Source organism: Lonchura striata, chromosome 11 (genome assembly GCF_050655825.1).
Source record: "Lonchura striata isolate lonStrDom1 chromosome 11, ASM5065582v1, whole genome shotgun sequence".
NCBI lineage: Eukaryota > Metazoa > Chordata > Aves > Passeriformes > Estrildidae > Lonchura > Lonchura striata.
In genome coordinates this window covers 2,094,364-2,107,113 of record NC_140713.1, presented here as the reverse complement: position 1 = coordinate 2,107,113, position 12,750 = coordinate 2,094,364, and the positions used below count along the sequence as shown (strand labels likewise).

At 44.1% G+C, this 12,750-nt stretch overlaps 1 long non-coding RNA gene across 1 annotated transcript; it reads right to left on the bottom strand.

Moving 5' to 3' along the window:
- Window positions 1–578: 578 nt before the first annotated feature.
- Window positions 579–10,547, bottom strand: LOC146766336 (uncharacterized). The gene is made up of 2 exons (XR_014957778.1): window positions 1,107–10,547; window positions 579–879 (listed from the first exon to the last, which is right to left on the bottom strand). It is a non-coding gene; the product is annotated as an uncharacterized LOC146766336 (long non-coding RNA).
- Between the last annotated feature and the right edge of the window lie 2,203 nt (window positions 10,548–12,750).

Here is a 12,750-nt window from a genome sequence, read left to right as displayed (position 1 = left end):
TCTCTTGGCTGAGCTACATCTTTTTATGTGTAAATTGGGTTTTAATATATACGAGGTTTTGCTTGTGAGGGTGGGGAGGACTCTTAATACAAACATGTATATTTTAACAAATATTTAATATCACATATATTATATTAGAAGTGGCGCAAATTATATCTACTACACATAACAATATTTTACTTTTTATATTAACTTATTAATTAGCACCCTAATTTTTATTTTATTTTATATAAAGCGTGTGAATATAAAGAAACTAGTTTTTATATATTTACATATATATATTTTTTTTTTTTTTTTTTTTTTTACGGGTTTGTGAGCACAGCCAAAGAAGGACCAGGCTTTGTTAGCACAATTCAAGAGGGGAAATGTTTGTTAACACAATGAAGAGGGACAAAGGTTGTTAACACAATCGAAGAGGGAGGAGATTTTGCAACACAATTAAGAGGTGTTTGTGAGCACAATTAAGGAGAGACAGGGGTTTGTTAACACAATAAAGAGGGACGATGTTTTTTAGCACAAAGAGGTGCAAAGGTTTGTTAGCACAGTTGGAGAGGTGCAAGGGTTTGTAGCAAAGCTAAAGAGGCTCAAGGCTTTATTAACACAATTAAGAAGGACAAGGGTTTGTTAGCACAGTTAAAGAGGTGTGAAGGTTTGTTCACACAATTAAAGAGGTGCAAGGGTGTGTACACAGTTAGAGGTGGAGGGTTTGCTGACACCAGAAGGAGGGCAGGTGTTTGTTGAGTGAAGAACCAGAGGTTTGCAGCAGTTAGAGGTGCCGGGTTTGTGGCACAGCCAGGGGACAAACGCGGTGTGCTCCATTCCTAGTGCCCCTCTGCTCAGGGTGCGTGGCTGCTACTGCCTGGAGTCCTGCCTTTGTTTCTAGAAATGAAAATATTTATTGGGGTCAGTTCAGCGAGCTTGCCTGCTGCACAGCAAGGAGAGGGAGTGAGAGCCTCGCTGGTGTGAGCTGTGACTATCTCAGGCCTTTCAGCACGTCCAGAGGAGGTTTCCAAGCCTTGAGGAGCATGCTGACCTGCAGGCACACATTGACCTTTGCATGCTGGCCAAGCACCCTGCGGTCAGCTGAAATCTAAAAATTCATTTACCTAATGCCAGCCTGGAACTTGTACAGCACCGAGGTTACCTCAGCAAACTCCTCACTGACAGAGAATTCCTGACTGGCATGAAAAGCCTGGCTCCTCCTGCCTCTGTGGCAGCTCATCTTTTGCTTGTTTGAGTCTTATTTTCATGGTACTTGCTGAAGGGTTTTAAACACCCCCCGGTTTGCTGAGGAATATTTACACCTCTTGGGAGATTCAGGAGCACCCTGGGAAATGCTGGGTGGAGGCAAAGGGAAGCTGTATTTCCATGATAATGCATTTGTTTGTTAATAAGTGGTTTCTGTAAGTCCAAGGTGTTTGCTTTGGAGAACTGAAGCTACCCTGCAGAATTCTAAACAGAATGGGAAATGGGAGTCTCTTCGAGGGTGGGTTAACTTGGTATCAACACCTCAGTGCCACTCGACTGAGAGATGGGGCTTAGTCTGTACAGAATTGGGTCTCTGGGGGGGGGGGGGGAATATTTAAATAGAGTATTTTTAGAAGAGAGGGATTATTGAAAAGATTTTTGCTGAAAATAATAAATTCTCAGTGTGGGGAAGAAGAGACACGTATCTTTTTCTGGCAGCTAGTTTGTGTGTAGGTCTGAATATATTTCTGGCTTAATTTAACTTATTAATATCTTAACTTCCCTGCTGAAGTGGGCTGAAATTAACATTTATTCTCAAGAACTTGCTCCTTAGACTAAAAAACAAACTGAGATAAATTTGAATGAAGATACATGGCCTATCATTCCTGTGAACAGAAAGCCAAAATCTTACTTAACACTTTTTTTAAGAAGTGTGAGGAAATGGGGTGAAAATGGGCTGTTTGAGGGGATGCTGGCGGTTTATACCGAGTTGACAGCCTCAAGTCTTGTCTCTCTGCAAAGATAAAAGTAGAAAACCATTATTTCCATTTTCTTAAGGACTTTATTTTTTGAGGGGGAAAACATTTTTGATCTCCAGTTGCATTGAAGCTTCATTTAGGTACTTGTGTCTGGGTGACAGTTCAGGATTTACCACGAAGGAAAAAAAGGAAAAAGTAATCCAACCGTCTTGAAGGCAGATGTTGGAAAAACACCTTTCAAGGAGGAAACAACCTTCCCTGCTCAGCTCTGCAGTGATCACAGTCTCTGCAAGAACAGCGAGGGGAGCTCTTTGGAGAAGCAGAGCTGCTTGGATGTGGGGATGTTGTGTCCTACTGTAATTGACCTGTGGTGTTCTCAGTCTTCCATCCAATCCTTTTGGACCTTACTACTCTTCTTTTAAATTTATATATTAATGACTATATAAACCAGAAATCAGGAAGAAGGCAAACACACCTTTGTCACAGCCTCAGTGCACTCCTGAAATTTGTTTGCATTCATAGAAATAGTCTGAATGAATGTTGTCAAAACTACTTGTGTGATTGAATGTCCCTGCCCTGGACTCAGATGTTTCAGTCTCGAGGAAGCAAATATTATTCTAAGGGTATCAAAAAAGGAAATGAAGCCTTTGAGAGTAATATTTTGCAAGTCTTTGTTAGCAGACATCGTGTGTCATTCCATCTCTGCCCTGCTCTAATTGATGTGCAAGTATTAGCATTTAGTGAGCATGGGCTTATCATTTATTGAGATCAGTCTCCCTCCCTGGCAGCTGGGCTCTGCCCCAAGGCCGGGCTGGAGGAGCCCAGCCTGGGCTGTCAAACACAGGGAGAGCCCCGGGCTCTGCTGCTCGGGACTGACCTCACTGCCCTGGGAATGCCAATGCACCAGAGGAAACAGCGCTGCCCTGACACAGAGAAATGCAGCCCTGCGCTACCCTGGCACACAGAAATGCAGCCTGGTACACAGAGAAATGCATCCCTGTGCTGCCCTCACACAGAGAAATGCAGCCTGGCACCGAGAAATGCTGCCCTGGCACACAGAAATGCAGCCCTGACACACAGAAGTGCAGCCTGGCACACAGAAATGCAGCCCTGGCACAGAAGAATGCAGCCCTGACACACAGAAATGCAGCCTGACACAGAGAAATGCAGCTCTGACACACAGCAATGCAGCCTGGCACACACAAATGCAGCTCTGACACACAGAAATGCAGCCTGGCACTGGTGCAGGGTAGGCTGCAAAGCCCCGGGCGTGTTGCCTGCACAGCAGGGCTGCAGGCTGCAGCGCAGCAGCTGTGCATGCCCTCTGGTGAGCAGGGAGTGACCACGTCTGGCTGTGTTTCAGTGAGAGCTGCGTCTCTGCTCGCCCGTGCAGCCCCTGCAGCGATCAGCGCAGCGCAGGGCACTCCGTCTGCTCTGCATTAATAAACCCCACGTGCAGCTGCAGCTTTGCCATGGTGGAGTTTGAGCAAAACCTGGGGATTTCCTGGAACCTGGCTGATGTTGGGAAATTGCCACACAATTCTTGGTTATCCAAGTAGCTTTCATGGCTGACAAACAAGGAATGTAAAACATACGAGGAGAGTTAAACAAACAAAAGCTGTGCTGCAGTGGATGGATGGGATGGTGACCTCTGAGGAAGTGTCTGGAGCTTTCAGAGCTTTCTCAAGTCATAAACTGCAATCGGCTCCAGGCCCTGAGGAGCTCAATCACGTTTTCCTTGTGATTTGGGTGCAGCCTTTGCAAAGGGCCACATCTCCTGCCAGAGGGAGCAGCAGGGTCACAGGGCCACTGTGCTGCATGTGCATGGGCAGGCTCCATGGCCAGGCTCTCGTGTCACCATTAATACTGGGAAGTGCTTTTAAAATATTGTCTAATTAGAGGGAAAGGGGAGATGAGAAAGGCCTCAGCACGGCATCTCTCTGAATTGCTGGAATTATGCAGAGCAAGAGCTGTATTCCAGAACACACTGATGACTCTAAAGGGTTAGGGAAAAATCACTGTTTTGCCCATTTTACCCTCTTTTTTAATAAAAAAAAAAAAAAAAAAAAAAAGAAGCCAACATAAAACTACTGTAAATTCTGCAGAAATACCATGGAGGAAATCTTCCTAGCACTGCATTCTTGGTTAATGTGCTTCCTTTGCATCTTCTTAAATTTGGGATCCTTTGTTAAACCATCAGGGTGGTCCCTTGAATGTCTGGCTGCATTTCATTTCATTTCATTTCATTTCATTTCATTTCATTTCATTTCATTTCATTTCATTATTTCATTTCATTCCATTCTGCCTGACCCTGAAATCCCCTCTGCAGTTCCATGGGATAGGTGATGGTTGTCCCTCTTGCACCCCCAATAATCCAGTTCTGTATCAGTGCCCTTCTGTTCTTTAGGAAAACTCTGTTTTCCCAGGTTATGTTTGGGCTGAGTAACCTTTATGGTTTTTCATGCTGATTTATCAGGTAATGATTGGTTTCTATCAGTTCACAATACTCTTGCCCATTTTCTGTATCATTGCTTTAATTAATTCCTTCTCATCAAGTTACTGGACCTTTTCTGTACTGCTACTACAGGAGATCTCTGCTTTCCTAGACTGCCCATTTGTTGGCAGAAAAGAGAAATATCCACCATTTTTTTTCTCTTGGATTTGTCTCTCCCATCTAGTCAGTAGCATGGAAAGTGACCCTTCACACCTGTGAGACTCTGTCAAATTAAATTCCTAGGATTTTTTGTCTACTATGATGGAGGTAAAAAAGTGCTTGCTTTTCTAGCTATTTAGAGAGGGAGAAAATGGCCATGAATGCTTTAGAAATGTTTGGCAAAGGTAACCTAAGATAATAAAAAAATAAAATAGGAAGATCTATGGGTGTCACTAAATGTACCAGCTGTACCTGGATTAGGACATTTCTGAGCTAAAAATATAGAAACATTCTGAGATGTACTGTGAGGAATCACTGCTTAGTTTCACATGCTCAAGCTTTTGTCCTCCTCTCTAATTGTTATTTGTGTTCCTTCACCTGAAATAGGCTTTGAATTCTTTTAATGCACCTGTGAATCTACTTTGCATTTCCCATCCTGAAGTTTCATTTTCTCTCTGCAAAACGGACAGCTCATTACTCAGGCTATCAGGGAAAAAAGTTTCCTCCATCCCTTCATTCCTGGGGTTCTGTCTCTCTCTACTAACACTTAGAAATGCTTCTTCTGGTATTTTAGTGGTCTTTCTGAAATGAAACGTGCAGGTGTAAGCTACTGATAATGCATTTAAAATTCCAACCTTTTCTGAGAGGTGAGAATTTACCACTTTTTAAAAAAACCTGATCTTTGGAGAAAGTGGTGAGGAATTGTTCTCAGCCCTAGTTTGAGGACAGCCCAAAGCACAGAGGCACTTTGACAGTGGCAGCACCTGCCAGAGTCAGTGAGGAAGGACTGACAAAATCCTCTGGGCAAACAGCCCTGAGCAGATGCAGATGGAATTGTGAGGCTTGAACTGCACCTATAACTCATTACAAAGCACATTTTGGCATTATATTTTTATTAATTTATTTAATATAAAGTGCTTGGCTGTGTCTGGAAGCTGTCAGCTGGAAGCAGCTACCTGATGTGGGCCCTGCGTACCCTGAGCTGGATGCAGGAGGATGCAGGAGGATGTCAGTGTCAGAGCAAGGCTGTGGGGCCCTGGAGCTGTCCTGAGCCCAGCAGGGCAGGAGCCAGGTGCTTCTGTCAGGGAAAATGCAATTAGCTGGGACACCCAGCAGCAAGGGAGGGTAAACTTGAAAAAGAGATTTAACTTCATCTGGGATTATAAAAGGAGAAATTGGATCTTTATCCAATGATTCCTATTGACCTTACACATTTATGCAGAAAGATTTATTTCAACAAAGAGGTCCCTCTGTGGTCACAGGGGCCTAATGTTGGCTTCTCTGGTGCTTGATTTGGGCTGGCTTTAGGGATTTAATTTTGTCTAATCTTAAACACATTTATAAGTCTCCCAAATTAGGAGTCCAATTGCTCTGTGAAGGTGATGGCAAAGATAAGCCTGGTCAGTTGTTCCCATGGGCTGAAGTACCTGTTTGAGATGGTGGTTTCTCTCTTTTAGCTCTGCAGGGAGCCCAGAGTGATTGGCTTCTGCCTTAGGCTCCAAGCACTCCAGAAGTCACACGTGTGACTCTGGAGTTGTGGCCGGGCTGCAGGGCAAACCCAGCTGGGAAGTGCAGCCAGGGCCAGGATGTGCTGCCCACGGGAGAAAATGCCAAGTTCAGCCTCTCTCTATTTCCTAGGCTGAATTTCCTTGGCTGAAAAACAAGCAGCTTTTATTTTACAGCAAATATTTCAAGAAAATGACATCAATCCCCATCTGAGACTGCCCTGGGGCATGAAAATAACATAAGGGAAATGTTTGACCAGCGTGTTTCATACTAAAATAAGCAGTGTCTAAGCAAATATTCCTGTATTGTTTCCCCAGGCAGACTCTGCCAGGCAAGAGATTCCTGCTGGAACGGGGCTGATCCATGCTGGTAGCTGGGCCTGCAGTGAGCTCAGTGTGAGAGCTGCTCCTCTCCTCTCCCAAGGGTGCTCTCAGCCCACGCAGGCAGGGGCTGCTCCCTCCAGCAGAACCCCTTTCCTGCAGCGGGTGATGAAAAACACGTGGCTGAGCTGCCAGTCCGGCTCTGAGGAGCTCAGCCTTGTGTCCATTGGATCTGAAACTCTTGCTATGTCTTTCAAAGCAAGAATTCAAACTGGTTTTTTTCTTTTTTACAACTTTTGTCCTTATTTTTTATGGAAAGTTGGGCCATGAAAAAATATTCTGTATTTGCACAAAGAATGGCATGTTTATCTTTTTAAAATGTTTTCTGCTAACAGCTTAAAAAATTGAAATCACTTTTGCAATTTGGAGGAAAAGCGAACTATTTATTTAAGTACTTAATCCGTTGTGCATCAAGGCACTTTAATGAATCAGACAAGAAACAGTCCTGAAGCATGACAAAGGCGGTGAGAGGAATATGTGAGGAGAAAGTTGATCTCATTTACTTTTATTTGTGAGGTGGAAGGGACAAGTGGCTGAAATCTCCTGGGTTAATGGAATTCTGAATGCTATCGATGTGACCGTGGTATCTTGAGGAGCAGATTAGCAGCTGGCTGGCTCGGGCTGTTGGCAGAGCAGCAGAATTCCTGGGCTTTGGCTGTCTTTGGTCTCACACCCCTCGGAGCCGCATTCCAGCTGCAGACGGAGCTCAGCTGCCCTGGCGGCCCGCACTCCAGCAGGCCAGCTTCATTAGCAGGAACTGATGATGAAAAAACTGTTTTAAGGAGCAATATCAGTCACCAGCCCCAGCAAAGATTGTTTGGGTCAGCGGGGAGAAATGCTTTTGTTCGGGCTTGTGCAATTTCCTGCAGCCGCGCAATTCCCGTTTTTGCTGAGGAGAGTTTGCTCTGAAATCTGTGCCTGCTTGGTCACCCCTCAAGGAGAAAGAATGCCTCTCCATATGTCTTCAGCAGAAGGCAGCCTGGGCTGACAGATAGCAACGAGACGATGCATTCCAAGAAATGCTCAATCCATGTCAAGATAACGAGCGTGGGGGGAAGGGGGAGCAGAAGCAAGCCCAGAGATGGATGCCAGGCCAGGACACGAGGCCTGCCCGGCCCCAGAGCTGGGCAGCCACAGGTCAGGCTGGGCATGCGGCACAGAATCTGAAAAAATAAAAATCTGAGGATGAATAAGTTGAACACTTTTATGAAGGGAGTTGTAGAAAGTTCAGAGGCGTGAAAACTAACAGTGTTTTTTTTTTTATTTCCTTGTGAAACAGCTCAGAAGCATTCAGAAAATGGTAGATTGAGTGGGAGAAGAAATCAATGGAATTTAATGGGTGGGGCAACAGAATTTGAGAGCTAAATCTAAGAAAAAATCTGTTTGGATATACGTGTGCCAACTCAAGTGTCTGTGTGAATGGTAATGTATTGGCCTGTTTTCTGCATAACAAAAATACTTCAGTGGATGAAATTCTCTCCGTGGCACAGGACTGTAAAGGACAGGATGGTCCCTTGCAAATAACTGATCAGCTGTAAGGCCATTTGGAAAATGAACCTTGTCACTGGGGCTGTAGGACAGCCCAGGACTGACACCTGCCCTGCTGTCATTGCATGGGTAAGAACACCAGGGGAGAGCCTGAGCCCATCTGGCAATGGGCAGGAGAGAAATCATCATTGCTTCTCACTCTCCAGTGTGTTGCAGAATGTATTTTAGCAGGCAGTTTATCCCCAAAGCTGCAGCTGATGTGGTGTGTCCGGCCCTCTGAGTCAGCAGCAGCACGAAACCAACAGAAACTCTGATCTTTGTGTAGCAGACAGGAGTCAGAAAGGTAGCCTGCTTCAGGCAGCCTCATTCTCCAGGCAGTTGGATTTTGTTTTCTTGCTTTCCCTGTTTCCCCTGATAAACACTATTGCCCAGTCTCCAGTTTCCTTTGTTTGTTTTCAGGCTCGTTCATGCTGCATCCCGCTTTGTGCTCTGAAAAGACCAGTCTCCTGCTTTGTGGAGCATTAAAATGAGTTGCACTCGGTGTGCCATTCACTCACAAGGCTGAGTGTCTGTGGCTGGGCTCAGTCTGGCCAGGGATGCTCTGGCAAGGCCTTTTCCCACCCTCTGCTGGGGGATTTCTCTCTGGTGAAGCAGCTCACACCAAACTCCTCCCCAGCACCAGCACCATTCCCAGGCAGGGTTTGGCAGGATTACTGAGTGCAGTGAGCTGAGCGCTGTGAGCAGGAGGGCTCCTGGGGGCACAGGGCTCTCCAGAAGTGCTGGGAAGGCAGCCCAGCACCAGGGATGGGGGAGCCAGGGCTGTGCAGGGCTGCAGCCACAGCATTGAGCATTGTCCTGCATTGGGTCTGAGTGGAGAGACCCAGGGCCCCATCACTGTGCATTGCCCAGGCATTGCACACACTTGCATTCACTGGGACTCAGCCCCTGCCTGTGATTCCTGGGGCTGGCATCACTCCAGTGCAGTCAATGTAGGAGTTATTCCATGCTGCAAATAGAGTATGGGCTACACAACCAGTGTTTTACTGTATTTGTCAGGTTAAAAAGACAGGACATGAGAATAAGGTTAAAAACCCATAAATCTAAGTCCTCAGGTACTGGAGAGGGAAGTATTGTACTGCTTTTCCAGAGTGTGATCTGTCAGTCAGGAGCAGCTTTTCTTTCCCTCACTGTTTGGACCTGGCTTGGTCAGGGAGTGTGACTTGCAGAAGGGAAGAAAGGCTTCTCTTCCAAAAGCACCAGAATTATTTTTTATCCACCTGTCTATTTCTCTGTTGTGGTGGCTTTGGGGTTTTTTAAGAGGTATTTTTACTGAAGGAATAAGGAACAGGTCATTTTTCAGTTTCAGATCATTTGATCATTCTCCAGTCTCCCTGATTAACTGTATTAAATTCTCCTGGACTTTGCAAAAAGCGGTTGTTGAGGAATACAAACTTTCCACAGCCCAAACCAGATGTCTCCCCCAAATCAGTGGGAATATCCCTGTGAAAAATGAATTGAATGGGGCAAGGTCTTTCAGTCCTGGGAAAAGTGAGTAAGAGAAATCCATCTTTTCCCATGAGTTCCCCATTATTAAGAGTTCCTCATGTGTTTTTATATAGCAGTAGTAACAAGCCCATTGTGTTTTTATTCTGTCCCTCTCTGATTACATTCAGCCCCTAAGGCAAACCTTTATACTCAGTAAGTCTTCTGTCAGACTATAGAAATCTTTGTAGCAATAGATTGTAATGAAGATTAAGTTGATGGGTTCATGAGTGATTTATTATAAATTATTGTGCAGTAAGGGTTTCTTTTTTCCCCTTGTGTAGTGAAAGAATTATGTGAGTGTGGTCTCAGGGCAACCTCTCAGGGAAATGAGGAGGATAAAACAAGTCAAGAGTGTCCTCAGATTGTCCTCTGCTTTTTGATGCATTTTTGGAAGGCTTTCTTGGAGATGGAGGGGTTCTCTGGTGGGAATTCTGGAGAAATGCTTTCCCGTGGCACTCTAGCACAGGGTGATGCAGACCTGGGGAGGAAATGTACATAAGTACAAGAATATAAATCAGCTTCAAGATGAAAGCTCTTAAATCTGTTCTGTGCTGCTCACACTGATTATCATGGCCCCAAGGCATAGTTACAGAAGGATGCACTCAGGAGGGCTACTTCAGAATTTCCACAAGTCATTACTGATTATGGATCTGCACTTCTAAGTGTTTATGGGGGGATGATTGATACACTGAGGGTGTACCTTTCAGGACTGCGTAAAGAGGAGCAACGCTTGATTTGCACTTGGATTTTCATTATTTTACCATTTCAAGTGGTTCCTATTTCATAAACAGCAGCTATGGTAATGCATTTAGGATGGTTTTCATATTCATGGATACATATATATGCATATTTTTACCAGATCGGCACCTTAAAATTTTCCAGTCATTATTATGAAATGCAATATAGCCTCTAAAGCTCATTCTGAAAGGATATCTACAATCAATTAACTGAACCGGAGCAGCCTTAATCTGGTGTTTTAATTAACACCATGTTGGAAAGCAGAGCAAGCTCCTGCAGATCTCTTGAGCAGGAGCTGGGCTTTGCAGCCCCGCTTTGCAGGCAGGGTCTCTCTTGAGGTCTGAGGGATGCTTTTTGTATGCCACAGTTCCACTGCTCAGAACCCTACCTGTAGGATCAAGAGGAAGAATGAAAAGGGTTCTGTTTCCAAGAGAAACAGAGAGCACTGCAGCAGCTTCCAAGTAAATAAGATGAGATGCTGCTGGAGCACAGCCAAGCAGAGCAGAGTTTTACCAGGGACTTGTAAGCTCTGTGCTTGGGTAGAAATGACCTCGTGCAAACCCCAAAACAGGAGGCCAGCACGGGGTGGAGAACAGCCAGCAGGATGCCAGGCAAATGCAGTGTTGGCATGTTCACCTTGCAGAGGTGTCTTCTTCAGCATCAAGCAGCAGCGAAATCACCCTTGATATCCCTTTGTCAAAACCAGTAATTCTTCAGCTGTGATTTGATAAATCTATATTTATTGGTTAGCATTTCAGTGGGTCTCACTTGGCAGAATTTCATTACACTGAGGCTGCTCTGCAGCTGTTGAAGCTCTTCAGAGTCAATAATTTACACCAGGAAAAGATCCAGTGTTTGTATTTAGAACTTCATAATGCTTTTTGTGCTTCTGGTCTTTTCTGTGGGAGACAGCTCTGGGTGATACACCCAGTTCTGGGCTGGGTTTCTGTAGTTATTGTCTATGGAATTATTTTCTTTTGTTTTGTGATAATAAACAGAAATTATTTAGTGTAGATAAGCAGGTACAAATCCCGTTTGTCACTCCCATAATTTATTTTCATGCAATGACGTATTTATCCTGCTGGGAGTTAATGATCCATTTTTCTGAGGGTTTTCTTTTTTTCATTATTTCCGACTGTATAGGAAACTCCACGTTTAGAAACACAGACTTTTCTGATTTTTTGGGGACTCAGGGTGCTGGAAATGAAAAGAGACATACCTGCATATGTCTATTACACAGAAGACATCCAAAGATTTTAAGGGACAGTGATCTTTTCTCCATAAAAACTTACATAGATTTCCTAAATCTCTTCTGGTGTTGAAGGACTGGAGACAAATCTGATCTGAAAATGAGACCAGAACACTTGACTATTTAGCTATGTAAGAGCCATATTTGCATTAGTTATTTGGAGTTTTAATTGCTCTTACAGATGGATGTTTACTGAAGAGACTTCTTTTGATAAATGAAAGAACTAAATGACACTCTTAGTCTCAGGGTTCATATCTACATTTCCTTTGTCTGCTGGTAGAGTAAAATTTGCCAGACAGACTGCAGGGGTGTGTTTGCCTATACAGAAATTCCCTTTTACCAGGCTTTCTAAAATGATTAAAAGCTTCCTGTGAGCCTCGGTTGCCTCTTGGCTGCCTGGCTGAGCAGGCTGGGGAAGGGAGGGAGGGCCAGGACCTGCTCCTGGTGTGTGGCCGGGGTGGAATTCAGCTCAACAAGTGGTGGGCACAGCCTGAGCAGATCAGGAGAGTGATTAAATTCCTGCTGTGTGTAATAATTGCTGTATTGATAGAACAGTGGGCTAAGTGAATTTGTGCTTAATCTGCTGTGTCAACCTGGAAAAAATGTGCTGTGGGAGTGAGGGCATTTTTGTGCTCATATTAATTTGATACCATTTTTGGTAAATGGGTCAGTGATCTGAGGTATTGTATTTTTGGCTTTAAGAGAAGTGCTGGATGCTCCAAAATGTTTGAGCTTTTCTTCCTGTGGAAATCACTCCACTTTGTTTTTCTGGGCTTGGAGATGATGAAATATGTTTGTGGCTATTGTTGTTATTCTTATTCTTATTCTTATTCTTATTCTTATTCTTATTCTTATTCTTATTCTTATAGATGGGCAAAATTTTGGTCTGGCACACGTAGGAAAAAAAGTGAAGTAACATCCAAACTGCTCTTTGAAAATACACAAATAAACTGAATAATAATTATAATAACATGCTAATCAAATAATTTGACTTTGTAGGGCTTTAATATATCCAGCAGAACCTGGCATGTGCTGAAAGGAGTTTTCCAGCATCCTGTTCTGCTTCTGTGGAAAGCATCGGTTGTTTAAAAGTGAAGTCTGAGGGAGGTGACTGAAGAACGCTGTTAGATTTTGGTGGGATGAGAGAAAGTTCATTTAATGTTTCACACACTACTATGCAGACAAGGGGTTCAGGCATCTCAAAAATAATTTCCATATAAGTGCCAACAAATACCAGTTTTGCTG